The sequence below is a fragment of the Rhinopithecus bieti genome, unplaced genomic scaffold, assembly GCF_001698545.2.
Source record: "Rhinopithecus bieti isolate Rb0 unplaced genomic scaffold, ASM169854v2 scaffold_3040, whole genome shotgun sequence".
In the NCBI taxonomy this organism is placed as follows: domain Eukaryota; kingdom Metazoa; phylum Chordata; class Mammalia; order Primates; family Cercopithecidae; genus Rhinopithecus; species Rhinopithecus bieti.
The window spans coordinates 7,595,689-7,617,994 of NW_016804657.1; the positions used below are offsets into that span (position 1 = coordinate 7,595,689).

The window sequence follows — 22,306 nt, forward strand, 5'->3', positions numbered from 1 at the left end:
TCTTTGCTCACTGAACTGCACTCTCTGAATTTTCCTGTTCGATTCTCTCCAGAGTATCATCATTCTCCTTTCCCTCCTGCATGAAACCTTATAGTGCTGCTGGCCTCCTTGCTCTTGTTCCATATCCAGGCAGACACCAATTTCTTTCCATCCCCACTGCCAACACCTCACTGCATACACTTTTTAAGATGCTATAGCTCTTTATCACCCTCACTTTAAGTATCACAGTAGTGTCTGAATTATCCCTGCCCTTTATTTTTTAATTGATCTATACAGTTCTTCCAAATTGATTGTAAAAACATATACAAACATGATACAAGTCAGTCTTCATTCTAAAACCTTCAGTAGCTCCCCATTTTTGTAGGATAATACCTGGATTCCTCAATGGATTCCTAAAACTGCTTTTTAGTTATTCCCTAAACATTGCCAAGCACATTTCTTGGTCTTTGCTAAGTTGTCGGCAACATTCTCCTTCTTTTATTATTTAAACCTACCCTTCCTGCTATGAAAGGCCTACTTCACACTACACCCTTGAAGCTTTCTCTTATTTCAAGGCCCCAGATTCGAGTTTAATAGCTGTTTTGCCTATATTATTCACTTTGCAGTTTGTGCTACCTTGTGGTATTGTTTTTATTTATTATGTGTATATATACACATGTGTATATGAATACACATGTGTATAATGAAAAGAATTCATTAGGCAAATATATACACATGTGTATATATTTACATATGTGTATATATTTACACACTATATATATCACATACATACATGTATACTCTCTCTGTTAAGATGGAAAATCTTGGCAACCTAGACAGTAGTCATTTAATAAAGACCTGTTATTGATGAAGGAGAGAATGGTCATCTCAATTAATGGGAGGACAAACAGGACCACCTTCAACCAAGAGTTTCGTGGATAGTGCAGACCATAAGTGATACAGGGTGACATCACAGGATGAGAGAAGATTTGTTAAGGATGCTCCTTTCTCAGAATTAATTCGGTGTCTTCTTCCATGCTCACACATTGCTTCATCTGTCTGGGGGCCCCAGGCAGCAAATAGTTAAAGGAAAGTGCAAAAGTCATGGGATTAGAGGAACCGGACTGATGAAAGTGACCAGGGTTCATGAAAGTGTCTAAAGATGGCCGGGCGTGGTGGCTCATACCTGTAATCCCAGCACTTTGGGAGGCTGAGGTGGGCGGATCATGAGGTCAGGAGATCGAGACCATCCTGGCTAACATGGTGAAACCCCGTCTCTACTAAAAATACAAAAAATTAGCTGTGCGTGGTGGCGGGGGCCTGTAGTCCCAGCTACTCGGGAGGCTGAGGTAGGAGAAGGGCGTGAACCCGGGAGGCGGAGCTTGCAGTGAGCCGAGATCGTGCCACTGCACTCCAGCCTGGGCGACAGAGCAAGACTCTATCTCAAAAAAAAAAAAAAAGGAAAAAAGTGTCTAAAGAGTTTCAGCCCACCCCTGTTGCCCAAGACAGGGATGATACTGAAGGCAAGAAAGACAGGAAGGGAGAATGACCCATCAGGAAATCAGGCAAGCCTGGTTTGGGCACTTTGCTTGATCAATACCACTAGACATTGAGTGGATATATGGAAAGGGACCAGAGAGCTCTGTCAGACTTATCTTTCACCATTCCATCGGTCTCTGTTGCCATCCTTCCTTCTTTCCTTCAAAGGAAGGAGACTCCTTTCTCCTAAGACCTGTGCTCTGAAGTTCAGCCCTGCCTGCCTCCTCTCTCTCTTCTGTCTTTATCTTCTTTCTGGTGGATCTTTTTTTCCTCTCATGTCCATGCTTCAGTCTCTCCTTCTACCCTATGCCCCTCTCTAGCTCCCAATCTCTACTTCTTTATAGCCAAGCTGCTTGAAAACAATAGTCTACATTTGCTTCTCTTCTTCTTCTTGCATTTTACTCCTAAACACAGCTCTGTCTGGCATTTGCTCTCACCATTCCTCTGAACTTGCCTTTGCCAAAGTTACCAATAACTTCATATTTGCTAAACCCATTGGATACTTTTCAGTTTTTAACTAACTGAATTCACTATAGCTTTTGACAGTGACAGTTTTTTGTTTCTGTTTGTTTGTTTGTTTGTTTGAGACAGGGTCTCACTCTGTTGCCCAGGCTGCAGTGCAGTGGTGTGATCACAGTTCACTGCAGCCTCAATCTCCAGGACTCAAGCGATCCTCCCACCTTAGCTTCCCAAGCTGGGATTATAGGTGTGTGCCACTATGCCCAGCTAATATTTTTATTTTTGTAGAGATGAGGTCTCACCATGTTGCCCAGGCTAGTCTTGAACTCCTGGGCTCAAGTGATCCTCCAGCCTTGGCCTTCCGAAGTGCTCAGATTGTAGGTATTAGCCACTGCGCCTGGTCTGACACTGACAACTTTCTTCTTGAAACTTTCTTCTTCCTCAGTTGCCATATGCTATTCTTGATTTTTCTTCTACCTCCTGCCGCTCTGACCACTTCTCTTGTTTTCTACAGGACACTGCTTCTTCCACTTGGCTCTGAAATGTTGCTAGTTCCCAAGGGAAGTGCAAAAGTCATGGGATTAGAGGAACAGGACTGATGAAAGTGACCAGGGTTCATGAAAGTGTCTAAAGATGGCCGGGTGTGGTGGCTCATGCCTGTAATCCCAGCACTTTGGGAGACTGAGGTGGGCGGATCATGAGCCCTCCCTCTGTTTTTTTTTTTTTTTTTTTTTTTTCTGAGATGGAATTTTGCTCTTGTTGCCCAGGCTGGAGTGCAATGGCACAATTTCAGCTCACTGCAACCTCTGCCTCCCAGGTTCTAGTGATTCTCCTGCCTCAGCTTCCCAAGTAGCTGGGATTACAGGCATGTGCCACCATGCCTAGTTAATTTTGTAATTTTAGTAGAGATGGGGTTTCACTATGTTGGTCAGCGTGGTCTTGAACTCCTGACCTCTGGTGATCCACCTGCCTTAGCCTCCCAAAGTGCTGGGATTACAGGCATGAGCCACCATGATGGCTTCTTCTTCCTCNATCCTTACCTGCAAAGACCCTGTTTCCTAATAAGGTCACCTTCACAGATTCCAAGGGTTACAACTTGGATGTCTGTCTTTTTTCTTTTTCCTTTTTCTTTTTTTTTTCTGAGATGGAATTTTGCTCTTGTTGCCCAGGCTGGAGTGCAATGGCACAATTTCAGCTCACTGCAACCTCTGCCTCCCAGGTTCTAGTGATTCTCCTGCCTCAGCTTCCCAAGTAGCTGGGATTACAGGCATGTGCCACCATGCCTAGTTAATTTTGTAATTTTAGTAGAGATGGGGTTTCACTATGTTGGTCAGCGTGGTCTTGAACTCCTGACCTCTGGTGATCCACCTGCCTTAGCCTCCCAAAGTGCTGGGATTACAGGCATGAGCCACCATGATGGCTTCTTCTTCCTCTTCCTCCTCCTCCTCCTCTTCCTCCTCCTCTTCTTTTTCTTTTTCTTCTTCTTTTTTAACTTTTCATCCTCCCTTAATTGATGTGGGATTTGGAGGTGATTTATAAAGCATGAACCCACTTGTTACATGGGGGCTCTTTTTACTCTATTATTACCTCCATCATATCTCCGAATTCACTCCCTGTTTTCAATTCATTCTCTATAATCCTGTTAGTGATCTTTCTGCAACTCCAGTTTGATCATACTCTTTGGTACCTCTTCCATGCCTTTGTTTACTCATTTAATGTCCTTTGAGTACCTGGAATATGATTTTCCCAAATGTCTTCACAGCTTACTCCCTACTAAAATAATAAGTTCCTTGACAGCAAGGACTTTTGACTATGTGCCAGGCACCAGAGATGTTTTGTTAAAACCAGCAAAAATTCGTGCTCTCATGGAACTTACCTTCTAGTAGAGGAAAGCAGCCAATAAACAATAAATATGTCGGGCACGGTGACTCATGCCTGTAATCCCAGCACTTTGGGAGACTGAGGTGGGCGAATCACTTGAGATCACTGGCCAACGTGGCGAAAGCCCATCTCTACTAAAAATACAAAAATTAGCTGGGCGTGGTGGTGCACGTTTGTAATCCCACCTACTCGGGATGCTGAAGCAGGAGAATCACTTGAGCCCAGGAGACGGAGGCTGCAGTGAGCGGAGATCATACCGCTGTACTCCAGCTTGGGTGACAGAGCGAGACTCTGTCTCAGAAACAAAACAAAACAAAAAAAACAATAAATATAATAACTGCAGAACTATATAGTATGTTAGAATGTGAGAATGCCATGGAGAAAAATTAGGCAGAGTGAGGAGCGTCCAGTGCAGGATGAGGGTGTTACAATATAATTGGAGTGGTCAGGGTAAGTATCATTGAGAAGGTGATATTTGAGCAAATACTTGAAGGTGAAGGAGGGACCCATGGGGAAAAGATAGTTCAGATGAGGGAAGAGTTGGTGCGTGCTGAGAGAGGAACATGCCTACTCATGTTTGAGCAACAGTGAGGAGGCCACTGTGACAAAATCAGAATGAACTAGGGGGAGAGGAGCAGGAGGTGCCTTCAGGATAAAACTCCATATGTCTTAAAGTGATATATATAATCTCATATGTATATATGGTTTCCCATGACCCTGCCTCTGTCAGCCCAGTCAACCTCATTTCTTGCACTGCCCCATCCAAACCCAAGTATGCACACCGGGTTTCAGCCTTCTTTTATGGTTATACAAGCTACTACTTATTCTGCTTCGGACACCCTGCCCATTCTTCTTTGCCTAATGAATTCCAACCCATTCTTCAAAGCTCAGTTTAGACATCAACTTCTTTAGGAATCCTCCATTCATCAAGTCTTCATTAGGTGTCCCTCTGGGTGCTACCCATGGTACTCCGTGATGACCTCTATCAAGTCTTTAACATTCTGCATTTCAATTTTCTGCTTGCTTGGCTGATTCAGCCCTCTGTTCTCACTGTTCCCCTCCTTTTCCACACTGGGAACTCTTAAGGACAAGACCTTGTCCTGTTTCTGCATCCTTAATACTGGGCCAGTGTCTGAAACTTAATATGATTTAATAAATGTTTGATAGGGAATAAATGGCCAAGATTCATGTTTCATTTCTAAGAAACTGATCATTAGGACAGATGACTGGAGAAATTTATTGTTCATTTCAGACAGATCATTTTTGTCTTCCGATTTTCTTTTTTAAAAGGGCCTGATTCCTAAAACACAGAATCTGTAGTGCCATCTAGTGGAAACAGCTCAATAAAAATGCTATACTATGAATAAAACTCAGTTTCCTTCTGTTCTATTTTATTTAGTTTGAACCAAGATGGACAGAGAAGGGAGAACTAGGTTGCACAGACTCTAGTGCACACTGCATGCTGGGCATTTTTATTTTTATCTAAAAGTTCACTGTACCTGAGAGGACTCTAGTTGTGAGATCTAACAGGTATAAATAGTCCCTTATCACTGACATTTTGTGAAAACGGGCAACTCTTCAACTTTGAGAAGGTAAGAAGGAAACAGCTAGAATAATGTGAGCTTTGGAACTCTCCTTGTGTAACTGCTTGTAGGTCAAACTAGAAGTACACAAGATATCAGTTCCATTATTAACAGCTATCCTTTTAGAAAAAAATTCTTTACTGTTATAGCTAAGACAGACTCCTTAGCTCTTCTCAATTGACTCCTAGTTGTCTGATCAATTGTTTGTCATGACCCCAAACTATAGTTGATGTAGTCAGGACAGGAAGCTGCACCCAATCTTAGTTGGTCTAGTATAAATATAAGTGGTTCTTAGACTATTTACACTTTATTCATCTATTTCTCTGAACTCCCTTTTTTATGTTTATTACATAATAGAGCTCAATATTAATGTTGTTTGAAATACATGTTTTAAAAATTACCTGCTACATTCTGTTAATGTATTTTATTTTTTAAATGTGGATAAATATGTTGTGATTATATTATTTTTACATAAATTTATCTTCCATATAAAATATTCATAAGTCAAATGAGTAACAATAGTAAGAAAATGGCACATTTTAGAGACTGAATTTCGTGCTGCATTTGGCAATAATGCTTGTGATTAAAATTAGTACAGTGCTCATGCTGCTGTGTTAGAGAATTGATCACAAAAGGCTCTTGATAATATTGCATTATAATTTAACACTTTTTTCCTTTTAGGATTCTTTCATTACTTGTACTTATTAAACATGTCAACTGTAAAGATTGATTTTGAATGGAAAGTTTTGGTTTAGAAGGGGCCTTTTGTTTGGAATAAGTTTGCCCCAGTTATCTTGCTCTCTGTCAGAATGCTAAGTCAATGAGGGCAATCTGTTGAGTTTTCTGTATATCCTCAGTGTCTAGTTGCAAGTCTGGCTCATAGTTGGAGCTCAATAAATATTTATTAAATGAATATATGAGAAAATTGAGGTGCAGCAAGGTAAAGACACTGATTGAAGGTCACATATAACATTACTGGCAGAATTAGGGCAATAATCCATGTCTTCTGACACCCACTCCATTGAGTGGTTCAATATAACACCTTGTCTTGAATCAGTACTGCTTTTAGATTCAGATGCCTGTGGCACTTGCCCTGGACCCTTTGCTTTCAAAGAACCCACCCTGGCCCTTCTCCAGCCACACCTCTTCCCATGGGCCAAGGAATCCCAAGAGTACATCTCCCCCCTCACCACCCCACCCTCACCTCCTTCAGACTAGGTTCCAGCCACCTACAAGCCCGAAATTCTCTGACAAATAGCCAGAAACCCACTCCCAGGCCCATGCAGTTGTGGACTGCAAGGGTAAGTATACACACACTTAGGCCTCAGGTATGGTCAAAGGACAGCTTTTGGGAGTGGTGGAACTTGATCAAGCCTGTTGGAGTGTCCACACACGTATGCAAGGGCCTCTGGTAGGATGGAGAAAGATGAGAACAGGCCGTGGGCTGGGTGCCCCTGTTTGTCCTCTCGCTAATGGCCACTCAAATATTAGGGGTAGGCCTGCCTCCTATATTAAATCTAGTTTCTCCACATATTTAATATCATTTAAACCAGCACTAAGTGAATGCCAGTATTATGCCAGGCACTGTGCTGGATATTTTCAAATGCATTACCTTTAAATGAGGTATTTATTCTTCCATAAGAATGCTCAGAAGTAACTTACCCGACTTACCTAAGGGCAAGCAACTGGTAAGTTAAATGCATAACCCGTATCCTCAGGAAGCAAGTGCAGCACCAAAATACGGGCGTGTAGGTGTGTGTGTGTGTGTGTATACATACATATATATACACACATACTTTTTCTTGAGTAAATAATGTATCTGATAAAAACATGCAAACAATTTACAACAATATAAGTCAATAGTAAATCTCCCATGCTAGGCCTCGAGTCAGAGACAGCCAGTTAATAGTTTTTTTTATTAAAAATATCCACATATTTTAAAATGTATCATCAATAATTTTTAAACTTTTTTATTCAGGAAACTTCAGATATATGATATATATAAGCCTAGGGAAAAGTATAATTAACCTCTAAGTACCCCTCACTCAACTTCACCAGTTACAGCATTATGTCACTCTTGTTTAATATACTTCCCCAACTTTTATTATGTTTTCTCTGCTGGGGGTTTTTAAAGGAAATACCAGATATCATGTCATATTATTAAATTATATTAAAATATTAGATGCTTAATTTATAAAGGTTTTGATGTAAAGATGGAAAATATTTTGAATTTTCCATAAAGACCTCTTAATTTAAAAAATGCCACATAAGATTATATATACCATATAACATTTTACCAATGTTATTTAAATTTATTTATTTATTTATTTAGAGATGGAGTCTCCGTCTGTTGCCCAGGCTGGAGTGCAGTGGCACAGTCTTGGCTCACTGCAACCTCTGCCGAGTTCAAGCAATTCTCCTGTCTCAGCCCCCTGAGTAGCTGGGACTACAGGCACACACCACCATACCTGGCTAATTTTTGCATTTTTAGTAGAGACAGGGTTTTGCCATGTTGATCAGGCTGGTCTCGAATTCCTGACCTCAAGTGATCCACCTGCCTCAGCCTCCCAAAGTGCTGAGATTACAGGCATGAGCCACCATGCCCAGCCCTGATTTTTAAATATTCAGTATTTCCCCCTTTGTTCCAAAGGACTCAGGTAAGAGTCAGGCAATACATAATAATTTTGTGACTATAAATTCAACGTGTGCATTCCACCTCATGCCATGCAGTTTTCTTTGCAGGATTCTGTGAGACTGAGTCTCTTTTTATTTTATAGTCCATACACTTTTTATCATCCTTTCTCTTCTTTTGGAAGAGCTGTTGAAAATGGTAAGCAAATAAATGCCTTTTTTTCTCACTTCTCTGAGGGATAAAACCTGAAAATGATGAATATATAAGGGCAAACCATGATTTAACGTACTGCCTTTTCTAATTCAGATGACAACTAACTTTTCTGAGCTAAAGTGTGCCCACATCCTGATAATAATATTTAGAGGATGAGTAGGTTATAATATATCATGGCATACAGAGAAGTCTGTACATTAGTTCCAGGAATGTTGCTAGGAAATATAAATAAATAATGTTCCTAGATGCAAGGAAATATAAATAATTCCACCAACTGGGGCAAAGCCTAGGTATTTATTTCTATATTGACAGCAACTATTTTTTCTTAAGTACCTATTTTCTAGATAGCATTTAAATCTGCACTGCATTTTAATACATTTTTCACTTTTTTGCACAGTGTTCAGGACCTGAAAGCTCCTTCTCCTATTATTAATGAGGAGTGTATGATATCTTCAGGAAATTCTGATGTAATAAAGCCCTTCTATTATTCAGTGTTCCGTGTCCCTCTTTTAGACAGAATCCCATCAAGAAAATCTTTGGAATAGTACTGTCTGGAGCACTGGACTGGGGAGAGCCAGGTGAATCTCTGTGTTTGAGGAGCTGAGAGGCAGCAATCTGGGTGGAAAGAAGGTTCAGAGATTTGTTTGGAAGCTGCCTTTGCAGGGTAAAGCGCTGTTTCATATATGCGTCTAGTGTGGCCTGGAGCAATGCTGATAGAGATTGGGAGATAGGAAGAGTCGAGGTGGGTAAAGTCCCTCCAAGCCACCTTTGATACTGCCATTACTCTAGACCTGGGTTGTCCGACATGAGCACTTGAAATGTAGTTGGTCCAAATTAAGATGATGCTGTAAGTGGAAAATGCACACTGGTTTTGGAAGATTCATTATGGAAAAAAAGAATATAAAATATCTTGTTAATAATGTTTTATATTAATTGCATGTTGAAATAATAATTTTTTTATTTTACAGTTTTAAGGTATATACTTTTTTACAGCAGTTTTAGGTTCACAGCAAAATCATGCAGTTTTTTGTTAGAAAATTTACAATTTATCTTACTTTACATTTATATAAGTGATGACTATATTAATATTCTTTCTAAAACTAATTGTAATAGGAGTTCATTCTATTATAATCTGATTTATTCCTTCTTTATGTTAGATCTGTTTATCTCATACATTCTAAACGGGAGCAATATTGCTCCTAAATGGACAGAACTTGGTTCTTGGATTGTTAAAAAATCCTACTCTTTTAAAAAATTTTTTGTTTTAGATGGGGGGTTACTCTGTCACTCAGGCTAGAATGCAGTGGCACAATCATAGCTCATTGCAACCCTGAACTCCTGGGCTCAAGCAATTCTCCTGCTTCAGCCTCTAGCCTGGGCGACAGAGTTAGACTCCGTCTCAAAAAAAAAAAAGAAAAGAAAAGAAAAAAGAAAGTAAGACGTTCTTTTTGTTTGTTTGTTTTCTAGAGTCCAGACATTTCCCTCATATCAAGCGTCCATCATTTAAAATCTACCACTCCTTACCATATTCTGCACCTTTCCTATCGTATAAAAGTGTGTAGGTATAACCCAGGCTGCAACTTCAGCCTTCAACAGCAGGAACCATTGTCTAATGAAAGCTGTACTCCAGATGGAAAATTTCTCACGTGAAATGGATGGGATTGGTAAATCCATTGTTTTCTAAATTAGCAAATATTTGGGTATGTAATAATATACATTTATTTAAGACAAAGGCTATGATCACAGCTTTTCAAAATATGTGTGCAAACGGATGAGGACTAAAGCATACACATTCTGATCATTATTAAGGAGATGGATTTAGGAGTAATTATTTTCTCTATAAATTAAAAATCATCAATAATTTTTAGCATATGTACATACCCAAATTTTGCACATTAATTAAAGAAAGCTGAGAATCACCTATTTTCAGTCCTAAAGGAGTCTTGGTTTATTTAACCCACTAGTTGAGTAGCCATTTTCCCTCTGTCTTCCTGGCTCCAATCAAGTCTTCCCACCTTCTCTCAAGAACATGCATAGGACTTTGCCAGAATTATTGGATCAAACCACCGCACCATGACACATTGACCTGGGAAAGAATTGTTTGTCTATTTCTCAACTTCATCACTCTTCTGTTTTGAACCTGCAGGCATGATGAATGCTTGCTGTCCCCTTCCTGATTACTTGTATTTATATTAAAGGGGTGATTCTCGGGCCAGGGGTGGTGGCTCACGCCTGTAATCCCAGCACTTTGGGAGGCTGAGGTGGGCAGATCACCTGAGGTTGGGAGTTTGAGACCAGCCTGGCCAACATGGTGAAACCCCCATCTCTACTAAAAATACAAAAAATTAGCCAGGCGTGGCAGTGGACGCCTGTAATCCCAGCTACTCGGGACACCGAGGCAGGAGAATCACTTGAACCCGGGAGGCGGAGGTTGCGGTGCGCTGAGATCACGCCATTATGCTCCAGCCTAGGCAACAAGAGCGAAAGTCCGTTTCAAAGAAAAAAAAGGGGGTGGGAGTGGGGGTGGTTCTTGGATAACAAATTGAAAGTCTGAGGGCAGGAAGACTAGTCTTGAGCCTATGGCAATTGTTCACTTGAGCGCTAATGCAAATCTGGGCAGAGTCCTGCAGGCCTCTTCTTCCCATATGTGGCAGGGAGCTGGCACCCTGCACATGTGGCCACACCCAAGTGCTCACCCTTTGTGCTGCAGTTTCAGTTGATCAATAGTTCAATGACATTTGTATGTAGGGAGGATTGCCTGACCGTCCTAATGGCTGTTAGGGAGGTCTGATTATTCCTTTTCTTTATCTGAGCAGATATACATCTGAAAGGCCCTGGAAGTCCTTGGAAGAACAACCTAATAACAGCTCCTGAGATTCGGGGGTTCCCATTTCCAACAGGGCTATTTCTTCAACTGGAGGCTTGCATAGCATCATGGTTGCCTACTTTTCCTGCAAATATAATATAGACCATTACTGTGGGGAAGGGTCACTCTCTACTGGAACACTTGAACCTGATGAGTCTAGTATAGCTATGTCCAGCCTAAGTGCTATAAGGGCCCAGAGGATTACCCTGCTCCTTGAAATTTGATTGTTTCCCCAGAAAAGCCCTCTTTTATGTTTATACTACGTAGCTCTAGAAGTAAATGTGTCTGTATCCCTTTTGCCTGACTGGCTAGCACACAGGTGTTTTCAGTCTTCAAGGACTACAAAAAGTTAAGAGTGAAGGAAAGAAAACACACACACACACACACACACACACACAGACACACACAGACACACACAGACACACACACCGGTTTCTATCCTGAGAGCCCCAGGACAGAAAAGATTGTAATCTACCTCTAGCCTAAAAACATCCCTAGCGGCCAGGCGCGGTGGCTCAAGCCTGTAATCCCAGCACTTTGGGAGGCCGAGATGGGCGGATCACGAGGTCAGGAAATCGAGACCATCCTGGCTAACACGGTGAAACCCCGTCTCTACTAAAAAAAATACAAAAACTAGCCGGGCGAGGTGGCGGCGCCTGTAGTCCCAGCTCCTTGGGAGGCTGAGGCAGGAGAATGGCGTAAACCCGGAAGGCGGAGCTTGCAGTGAGCTGAGATCCGGCCACTGCACTCCAGTCCGGGCGACAGAGCAAGACTCTGCCTCAAAAAAACAAAAAAACAAAACAAAAAAAACATCCCTAGCACTCAGCAATTTAGTTTAGTTATATAGAGACAAACTGCCCCTTTATCACTCAATTCTCCTCCTTTGAAGATTGGACCCACACTGGTTTATTTTTTATCTTTTCGTGATCTGTGGTCTTTTGTAACATTTAAAATAGTAACCTGTGGTATGGGGAGGCCATTAGCCAATTCTGTTCCCTTAACAGCATCTACCTGCTGAGCCATTGTGCTCTAGTTTTTAAGTGTCCTCTGACCTGGTTTGCTATCAGTAGCTATTTGGACAAGACTTTCTGTTGTGCCCCAGCTGTTCAAGCATTAAACATCTATTCTTGGTTAAGTGGAGGGAAAAAAGCAAAGTTCATATCTTTCCTTTTGTGGTTCCTTGATATTCATTTGCTCTGACCACCACATGTACTTAATAATAGCTAATTTTTATTAGTTCCTTCATATATGCCCATGTTATGGACAGAATTGTGCCCCGCCCCCATATTTATATGTTAAATTCCTGACCTCCAGGATACCTCAGAACGTGACTCTATTTGAAGAATCGGCCTTTAAAAAGACAATTAGGGGCCGGGCGCGGTGGCTCAAGCCTGTAATCCCAGCACTTTGGGAGGCCGAGACGGGCGGATCACGAGGTCAGGAGATTGAGACCATCCTGGCTAACAGTGAAACCCCGTCTCTACTAAAAAATACAGAAAACGAGCCGGGCAAGGTGGCGGGCGCCTGTAGTCCCAGCTACTCAGGAGGCTGAGGCAGGAGAATGGCGTGAACCCGGGAGGCGGAGCTTGCAGTGAGCTGAGATCGGGCCACTGCACTCCAGCCCGGGCGACAGAGCGAGACTCCGTCTCAAAAAAAAAAAAAAAAAAAAAAAAAAAAAAAGGCAATTAGGGTCAAATGAGGTCATTTGGGTGGGCCCAAATCCAGTATGATGGGTGTCCTCATAAGAAGAGGGAGAACTCCACGTGCCCTCCCCTCCCATCCTCCTTCCGCCATCTCTCCATGCTGCCATAATGGAATGCATGAATGCCCTGGCTGATGCTCTCAAGAACATAAACACTGGAAAAGGAGGCAAACACCAGATTCTTACTAGGCCATGCTCCAAAGTCATCATTGGGTTTCTAACTGTGATGATGAAGCATGGTTACATTGGCAAATTTGAAATCACTGATGATCACAGAGCTGGGAAAATGGTTGTGAATCTCACAGGCAGGTTAAACAAGTGTGGAGTGATAAGGCCCAGATTTAATGTGTAACTCAAAGATCTAGAAAGATGGCAGACAAATCTGCTCCCATCCCACCAGTTTGGTGTCATTGTACTGACAATCTAAGCTGGCATCAAGGACCACAAAGAAGTAAGACAAAAACACACAGGAGGGAAAATCCTGGGATTCTTTTTCTAAGAATGTGATATATACTTACAAATAAAATGCCTCAGTGGAAAAAAATAACAAGAAAAGGGAGCGACATCAGGAGTGCACACACACAGAGAAAACGCTGTGAGTACACAGCAAGAAGGCAGCTGTCTACAGGACAAAGAGAGAGGCCTCAGCAGAAGCCAAATCTGCTGACATCTGATCCTAGACTTCCAGGCTCCAGAACTATGAGAAATAAATGTCTATTGTTTAAGCCACACAATTTGCGGTATTTTGTTATGGTAGCCCTGGCAGACTAACACAGGCAGGCAATGTAATAACTGCTTTTTATGAATTATCTCATTTAATTGTAGGTACTATTTAGACAGGCACTCCCAATATAAATTTTGCCCACAGCAGGAACTCTGTTGAGAGTATGCTTAGGGTTGACCCTGAAAGTAGGTAAGCAGAATGCTCTGGCTCATAAATGGATGAGGTGGGGAGAGAAGTTTAATGGACACAAGAATTCCCTGACACTTGTGTATCTTTATCGAGATTGTATCTACCTGTTTGCTCCTTGTTCATTAAAGGAGAATGGTAATACCCTAATTTACACCAGAAATACTTCTTACAAGGGTTTATTTATTAAACTGATAGGTCCTTTCTGATTATTCACTAACAATTTCCAATTTTTTCCTCTATTTTGTTCTTTCTTACCCATCTCCATGGAATGGCTGGGTGAATGTATGTGTACATAACATTTTCCTTTCTGTATATGCTGGCTAAAACTGTAGGTCTCAAAGGTTATCAAAAGTTCAGAAACAGACACAAGTATATGTAAGAAAAATATACATAATAAAATATTTTAAAATGTCAGTGGGGGTAAGGATAAATTAATTAACAAATAGTATTATAAAATCACTTGAAAAAATAATAGTTAATTCATCTCATCAAATATACAAAAAATTAATTTCAGATTGGATTAAATATTTAAATGTTAACAATAAAACATGGACGCATTAAAATGTAAAGATTAATTTTTTGTATAATCGAGGGCTGCAGAAGGCATAAGTACTAAAGGAAGTACTTAAATATAAAGAAAGAAACCAAAATAGAAAATATTGGTAGATTTGACTATATAAAAGCAGTGTGGTGGGTCATGGCAAAGAGGTAGAACCATATGTAATCTATTCTCAACATTAGCGCACTCAGGAGGATTTAATAATTAAATCTGTTCTTTCCAGGTATACTTAAGGCCAACAAGAAGGAACACATAATCTGGTCTCAGGAAACATTTTGCATCATCTGGTAAAGACTTCTGCCTCCTCAGATTACAGACTACATGTGAAGCCTTGAAGAGAGCTCCAAGGAGCTGCATAGGCACAAGGCAGTGTCCTCACAGTGAGCTAGGAAGAGGCTTGCACTGTCACTGCCAGCCGTTTTGTGCATCAGGGAAGGCCTGAGCGTAATACTTGAGCAGCCATTGCTGTCTCCTCCAGGGAGAGGAATCATCCTCCTCACAGACGGCTGCAGATCTTATGAAGCTGAACCTCCCAATAAATCCTCATATTTTGATACAAATAAGAATATGATTGTCAATATTCATGCAATGTTTTAAACCTTATGTAGCAATTTTGCACATTCTTGTACTCTTTCAGAAATAGTGTGGGTTGTGATGATAGATTTGGGTTTGAATTCTGGTTAACCATTTGGCTATGTGATCCTGGGTGACTTACTTAACCTCTCAGAACTTATTTTCTCCTCTATAAAATGGTGATGGTGATGGTGCTAGGGTCAAAATGATACCACCTTATGGGATAAGGATTGGATGACAGAAATACCTAGTTTGACCCGTAGGAGGCACTCCATTTCTTTCTCTTCTATAAAAGTGGTTAGTTGCATCAGTAGACCTCAGATTTCCACAATAGTTACATGTTTATATAGTGATGTGTTCTCTTCAAACATATCTCATGTTACAAGGTCATTTCTTTAAAAAGATAGGGTCTCACTCTATCACCTAGGCTGGAGTGCAGTAATGTGATCCTAGCTCACTGCAGCCTTGAACTCCTGGGTTTAAAATATCTTACCACCTTAGCCTCCTGAGTAGCTGGGACTACAGGTGCATGCCACTACACTTGGTTAATTAAAAAAAAATTTTTTTGCAAGGACAGGATCTTGCTATGTTGCCCAGTCTGGTCTTGAACTCCTGGCCTCAAGTGATCGTCCTGGCTTGGCATCCCAATGCACTGGGATTACAGGCATAAGCCACCACACTTGGCCTCACAGTGATTCAACTCAGCAATGTGGCATGGAGGTGTTAATATCTGTATTGCTAAAAAGCACCCTTGAGCCTCCTGACTGAGAATTGTCAGTCTATAGTATATGATACCCCAAGTATCTCTCATGAGTTTGATATTTTTGTGATACCTTATTCTTCACTCTTAGTAGCTTTATTTCAATAAAGTAAGGCTTTGCTTATATGGGAAGGCAGTGCATTAAGCTAATGAAAATTGTAGTTGATAAACTACCTTCTCATATATAGCTGGATGCCAGGGAGTATTTTTGTTGGGGCTGGTGTTGGAGGGAGTTTTGATGGAAGTAATAGTAGAAAGACGGAGAGTACACAAGACCTAGAGGAGGGCTGATTGAACCATAAGGAAAAACAGATAAAAGGGAAGGTGAGAGGAATTGAAGACAATTATCATTTTTCTAATAGAGCCTCATTTAGCAGGCTGAGACTTGGCTGTTTCGGGAGTACCGGCTGTCTCTCACTAGAAACTGCCATCTTTATGCTATCACCCTGTCTCCCATCCAGTCTCACCTACCCGAGGTATAAGACCTGGACTCACCACTTGAGTTATACATGGCTACCTGATCCATCTCATCAAAGGCATATTAAGTACTATAAGATTCTCGGATTTAATCTGTCAAAACCTAAATAGTTCTCCCTATAATGATACATGAATGGTTACAAATAAAGTTTGGTAACTGCAAATATAGAAAACTAGAGAGAAAGGAAGTGGTCCCAGTCTACCATGAGCAGCTCATAGCCTAGATGAACTGAACATAACTTTTGGTTTGTTCTAAGGAAAGGATATAAGACCAAAATGTCCATAAAGTTCTTAAAGTATCTTTTAGAGTTTGGGGTAAGAGATCTTTCAATTGAAACTACTAAGAATACTTCTTAGGCCAGGCAATTAGATTTGAACTGAAGAGATAAGATAAAGCTGAAGGTCAAAGTTATGACTTTGAGAAGAGTCAGGCAATGTCATCATCAAGGGAGCCAATCTTCCAGTAGACGAGGCTTCTGGAGTGATAACTACAGATCCGCTGTTTCCAGGCTGCAAATTAATTGCATTGGCCCAGCAGACACCATCAGTAAACAACCCTTCCAGGGAATATCTACTTGATCCTCTTTCACAGAGCAAACTTCCAAGGGCTGCCTGGGTCCCATCCTTATTTTGTTATCTTCAGGGAGTTCAAGTGCACAGCAATGAAAAAAAATTGTGTGATTTTGTGCTAAAATGCATGTGTAGACTAAAGAAAAGAGTAACATCACGGTGCGTTGGACCATGAAGTGATAGATAGCTTCATGAGGAAAGAAGAATTTTGGAGGGAACTTGATGATGGGTAAAATTTAAAGAAAGATGGGAGACAGCAAATGTATCCATACTTCTGGAATGTTTTAGCTTTTGGCACTTAGGTTTGAGTATCCCCAGATGTCTGTGGTGTACCTCAAAATCTGGTCTTTGCAGTTGGGCTGCTGTGATAACATCTGTTGTCTAAGGTATCTACTGTGTGCTCATGGACAAGGCATCTGTTTCTGTGACTCTGTTTATTTTCACTGATGACTCCCATATTGAAACTCCTGGGAATGATTCCATGAAAGATGAAATAAGCCAAGGTTCGAAGGAGCAAACAGTTCAAACACATAGTAATATAGTCGGAATTAGAGCAGCCTGATGGATGTGTGGAGACTTCACCAGCTGGAAGCAGACTGGGAATTACAAGTTTCATCAACAGAACCAAAGCACATGACCTATGCCACAGGGCAGAATCCTTATTATGTAATAATGACCCCTGCACACTTCTCTCCCTCAATTAACAATGCACAGATTGAGGTCATTGTGTATTTACAACCTGGAGATATCTGATAGCCCATACTTCATCTTGAAGTTTGGCTTGTCTGTTCCCTCAAATGTGTCAACACTTCTGAAACGTTTTTGCCTTTGGCACCTCGGTTTGAACATCTCCAGATGTCTATGGTGTACCTCAAAATCTGGTCATTGCAGTCGGGCTGATATGACACATCTGTTGTCTAATGTATCTACTGTGTACTCATGGACAAAGCCAAATAATCTGGGCCAGGATTGTTTATGCTTTCACAGTTTGCTTTCTCAGTTTGGTTCGGCATTGATCTCTTCTTGCAGAAAGCCTATATTGGGACCAAACTGGGAATGCAACAGGGCAAAGTTGGTCTAAAAATCCTCTGGCAATTTGCCATTTGGCAATTAAATTTTCTGTAGATTACATCTCTTTACCAATTGCCAGTGTGACTTTTAGAACGTTATTAACTCTGAGCATAGCCAGTTATATTTCTTTTACCTTGAGCCTCTGGGTCTTTATCTGAAAAATTAAAGGACTAGAAAAGATGACTTTGAGTTTTTTACAGCTCTAATATTTGAGAATTTAATAATTGCTCAGTAGTGAAAGTCAGATTTCTTGACACTAGAGCAATTAGTTTGTCCACCTATATGTATTCCTCCTACATTTATCTGCCTGAAGCCCATTGCCACTAGTATTTCCCAAGATGGAAATGTGCCAGGCTGGTATAAGCCCAGTGGATTTTCACCAGGAAACTAGACCCAGCCCCCCAGCCCATACTCACAGTCTTATCATTCCTCCCATTCATTTACCCATTCACTCAACAAACATTTATTGAAGGCCTGTTAAGTGCTAGGTACTAATCTTTAGAACCTACTCTATGGCTTTTCAGTCCATCTTCCCTTCACTCACTTTTTTTGACAAACCAGGCAGACAACGGTGTAGGAAATGTATATTTCATCATTCTCTTGAACGATCAGAACTCTAAAATCAGTTTTCCATAACAACATGTAATACAGTCACCGTGGCTCCAAGGTCCGGGAAGGCAGTGGTTAACACACGAAAAGTGTGGGAAGGGGGCTGGAAACGTATTCTTTTCCATCAAAGCTTCATTCCTCAGGGCCTCAGTTCAAACAGTCATTGTCCTTGCTTTCAAAAGTCTCTGTGTGCTTCATGAAAAGTATGTTTGTTGCCTTAATTTGAATCGTGGCCAGGCAGGGTCTGGAGATCTAAATTCAGAGTAAGAAAACCTGAGCTAGAACTCAGGCAGCTCTCTTATAGAACTTGGCTTGCAGGGTAGAATGAAGGGAAAGAAACTTAGAAGCTCAACAAGCTGAAGATAATCCCATCAGGCATTTCCCACAGGCTTTGTCAACTCCGTTCACTGAGAGATGTTATCCTGGTGCCTGATAGAGTTCTGGCTCTCTGTGCTGAGGCAGCAGCCAAACAGACAGAGTGCTTATTTGCCAATGACTAATGTGAGGAAGCAGACAGATTTGTTGGCTCCCCTCCTTCTAGGCCCTTTTCTACTCGAAACCAGGGTTTCTTAGCCCTGACACAGTTGACCCTTCGGATTGAGTAATTGTAATGGGGAGACATCCTGTACATGGTAGGAGGTTGAGCAGCATCCCTGGCCTCTATCAGCTAGATGCTAGTAGCACTGTATCCTCCTCCACTCCCTCATTGTGGTAACAAAAATTGTCTTCAGACATTCCCCTAGGGATGGGGGACAAAATCACCCCAGCTGAGTCCCACTGCTCTAGATGCTATTGAAAACTGAGGTCATAGCTATCCCTGCAGGATGGAAAGGAAAAGCCTCAGAGCTTGTGATGACATAATGCCATCTATTCAGGGTGAAAGGTCCTTCCCTGGACCATTCACGGATGAACATCATCTGAGAAATAAATCCACATTTGTTTAAAAAGAAGGTGCTCAGTTCATTTATAAAATCGGTGTTGCCGACTGCTTTGTTTATGCTAAAATTATGATCATTTTTCTTATCTTTGGCATTTGTCAGTTGGGAAGAGAAGCCGAGACATCTTTGGAAGCATCATAAAAAGTAAATCGTTTGACTCAGTACTAAAATGCAGCCGCCCCTGAGTTGCGAAGTGGCAGTCAATTAGCAGCGTCTTAGAGTACCTACTACAGCTTAATTTGTGGAATATAAGATGTGGCTATATTGGGATGGACTTTCCAGGAGTTTCCTCAGAGCAGCATTACAGCACATATAACTAAAAATTCAGAGACAAAGGACATTCACTATCCTATCCTCTCACTCCCCAGGTGATAGGTAGGGGGAGGTCCCTGAGATCTGGGGATGCACTTGTTCCCCATGCATTTTACTTATCACTCTTAACACACTTGCCTCGTTCAGATGAATTATTTTCCCAACTTCTAATATGCCTCTGAAGATAGATTTATCTTGTTCATGTTGGAGCCTTCTGCTTTTGGCTTCTTTTTGTTTCTTGTTCTTGTTTGTTCACTCCAGACTTCCAGATATGAATTCATTTCCTCCCAGAAATATAAAACTAGGTCATATCTGGTGGTGAAATAGTTCTGTAGATCCCTGGGATTGTGGAAACAACAGTAATAAGATACCATTATAGCCATTTACAAAACAATTATTGAGAACTGAGAGCTTCCCTGCCACTGCGTGGTGTATCTCTTGTTTAGAAAGGGGCTTATTTTTCAGTATTTTGATGTTGTTCTATTGAGGCCACATGGTCCCATGGGTTGCTGGGGAAAAAGAGATAGCTGGAATCTCTCCTTAGCGGGGTATCATCCCAGTGGCAGTCTCAAGGAAGAGAAGAGACAGGTCCTCATAGTAAATGAGAACTGAGAGGAGTCTGGGCAGTCTCCTGAATAGAGGTGGAAAGGTGGTTTCTGCTGCAATTCCTAACCAGAGAGTGTGTGTGGCCTAAAATGCCATGACCCATTATATTGTGTGTCTCAAATAATGTTCTATTCATTTACTTTTATTAATTTTTTTTGAGATAGGGTCTCACTCTGTTGCCCTGGCTGTAGTGTAGTGGTGCAAACAAGGCTCACTGTAGCCTCAACCTCCTGGGCTCATGAAATCCTTCCACCTCAGCCTCCTGAGTAGCTGGGACCACAGGTGTACCTCCATGCCTGGCTAATTTTTAAATTTTTTTGTAGAGATGGGGTCTCACCATATTGCCTAGGTTGATCTTAAACTCCTGGGCTCAAGCAGTCCTCCCATCTTGGCCTCTCAAAGTGCTGGGGTTATAGGTGTGAGCCACTGTGCCCAGCCTTATTCAGAATTTTACTTTAAAAAATCTACTTGACTTATGGTTATTCCTCTATGGTGCCAGGGAGGAACAGGTGGACTGCAGCTAACTGGGTAATTGTATATAAGCCTACATGTGCTGCATGTGAACATCATCCATTAGATGTATGTCATGGCTTTTTTTTTTAAGCTGTCAATTGTTACTCTAAGGGAATACAAGGTAAAGATGAGTCAGCTATGTTATACAGGACATTTTATTTAGTTGCAGGTTATTAAACACTCATTTGCAGTGTTGTGGGGAATCGACAAAAGAAAAAAGTGCTTTTCCCTGTACTAGTGAGATTCCCAAGGGACAGTTTCCTTAGGGAAATCTCTGCTGACAACTGCGGAGGATTGGAAATGATGAAAACTGGCAGGTTTCCTTACAAATAATCTCCTTTGTTCGCTGCACTATAGTGAAATCCTGAAGAACAAGAGAAGGAATGAAAAGCAGCAGATCAACAGATCTTTACCTGCGCCTGAGGACTTAGCAATGTAGGCAAGGAATACATGTGACCTGGAGAGTGTAAGATATAAATCATACATGCATGCCGAGAGGATGTAAAATACAAAGACCCTCAGGAAGGTGGGATATAAGCTAGGAAGTACTTTCCTAAAATGGATAAAGGAAGTAGTGGGTATAAATTGCCATAGAGTAGAGAAGATTTCCAGGAAAAGACAGTGAGGGAGGGAGCAAGACCGGAATGTAACGGTAGGTAGCAGGTAGTGGTAGGCAGCAGTAGTGGTAGGTAGTAATGGTGGGTAGGTATGTGTCTGTGACTTTAACTTTGATATAGTAATACCCAGAGAGTCACTTTAGGCTCTGGAGCAAAGGAAGGCTATGATGAAATCATGTTTCAGAATACTTCGATTCTGGCACTGTGTTTCCTATCAGCTAAAATAGGGAGAGGAAGGAGCAGGCACAGTGTTTCAAAACCAGTCTGGGTGTGAGATGATGAAGGCTGGATTAGGGTCAATCTGAGAGGCAACATGGGAAAATGTGATAGGTAGGGGTTAAGAAATTGACATGAGGGACAGAGGGGAGACAAAAATAGCTCTGAGGCTCTAAACCTGGAGGCTTGGTGGGGATGCCACTGAGTAATATGGGAGTATCAATTGGAATTTCATGATCTCAGCTTTCTACACATTTCATATGCAGAAGAATATTCAAAAGGAAATATCCTAACAACAATTGGAGCCAGAGGATGGAAGTGAGAAGGAAATCTCAGCAGGAGGGCTAGTTGGTGAGTCATCTGCCAACTGTCCACGCGGGCCGGCTGGAGGGGCAGGGAGGGGGTTTTATGTGAATGATGATATGCATGTCATCATGCTTTATAAATAACAGTGAAATTCAGGGTAATTAGTCAGGGCTAAATATCTCTTTCTCTTCCATAAGTTATTTTGCCTTCATTGATGACTGAGTAACTTATAAGGTATTTGAATTTACACAAATACTTGAATTGTATGTTATTTTTCCTATGGGTCTGTCAATGAAGTTTATGCTGTTTGCTTACCTAACAAATGATTACCTTTCCCAGTACTAGTGGAAATAATGTCACAGCCCTGGTGTCATTAAATGTTTCTCTCTGTGGCTGATGCTGAAGGCTATCT

The 22,306-nt window shown here is 41.3% G+C and overlaps 1 protein-coding gene across 1 annotated transcript in view; it reads right to left on the reverse strand.

Moving 5' to 3' along the window:
• Positions 1–18,347: 18,347 nt before the first annotated feature.
• VTCN1 (V-set domain containing T cell activation inhibitor 1) overlaps positions 18,348–22,306 on the reverse strand; it is a 69,600-nt gene continuing 65,641 nt past the window's right edge. The window contains exon 6 of the mRNA XM_017869825.1: positions 18,348–19,975. The gene's annotated coding sequence lies outside the window, so the exon portion shown is untranslated. The remainder of the gene's footprint in view (positions 19,976–22,306) is intronic.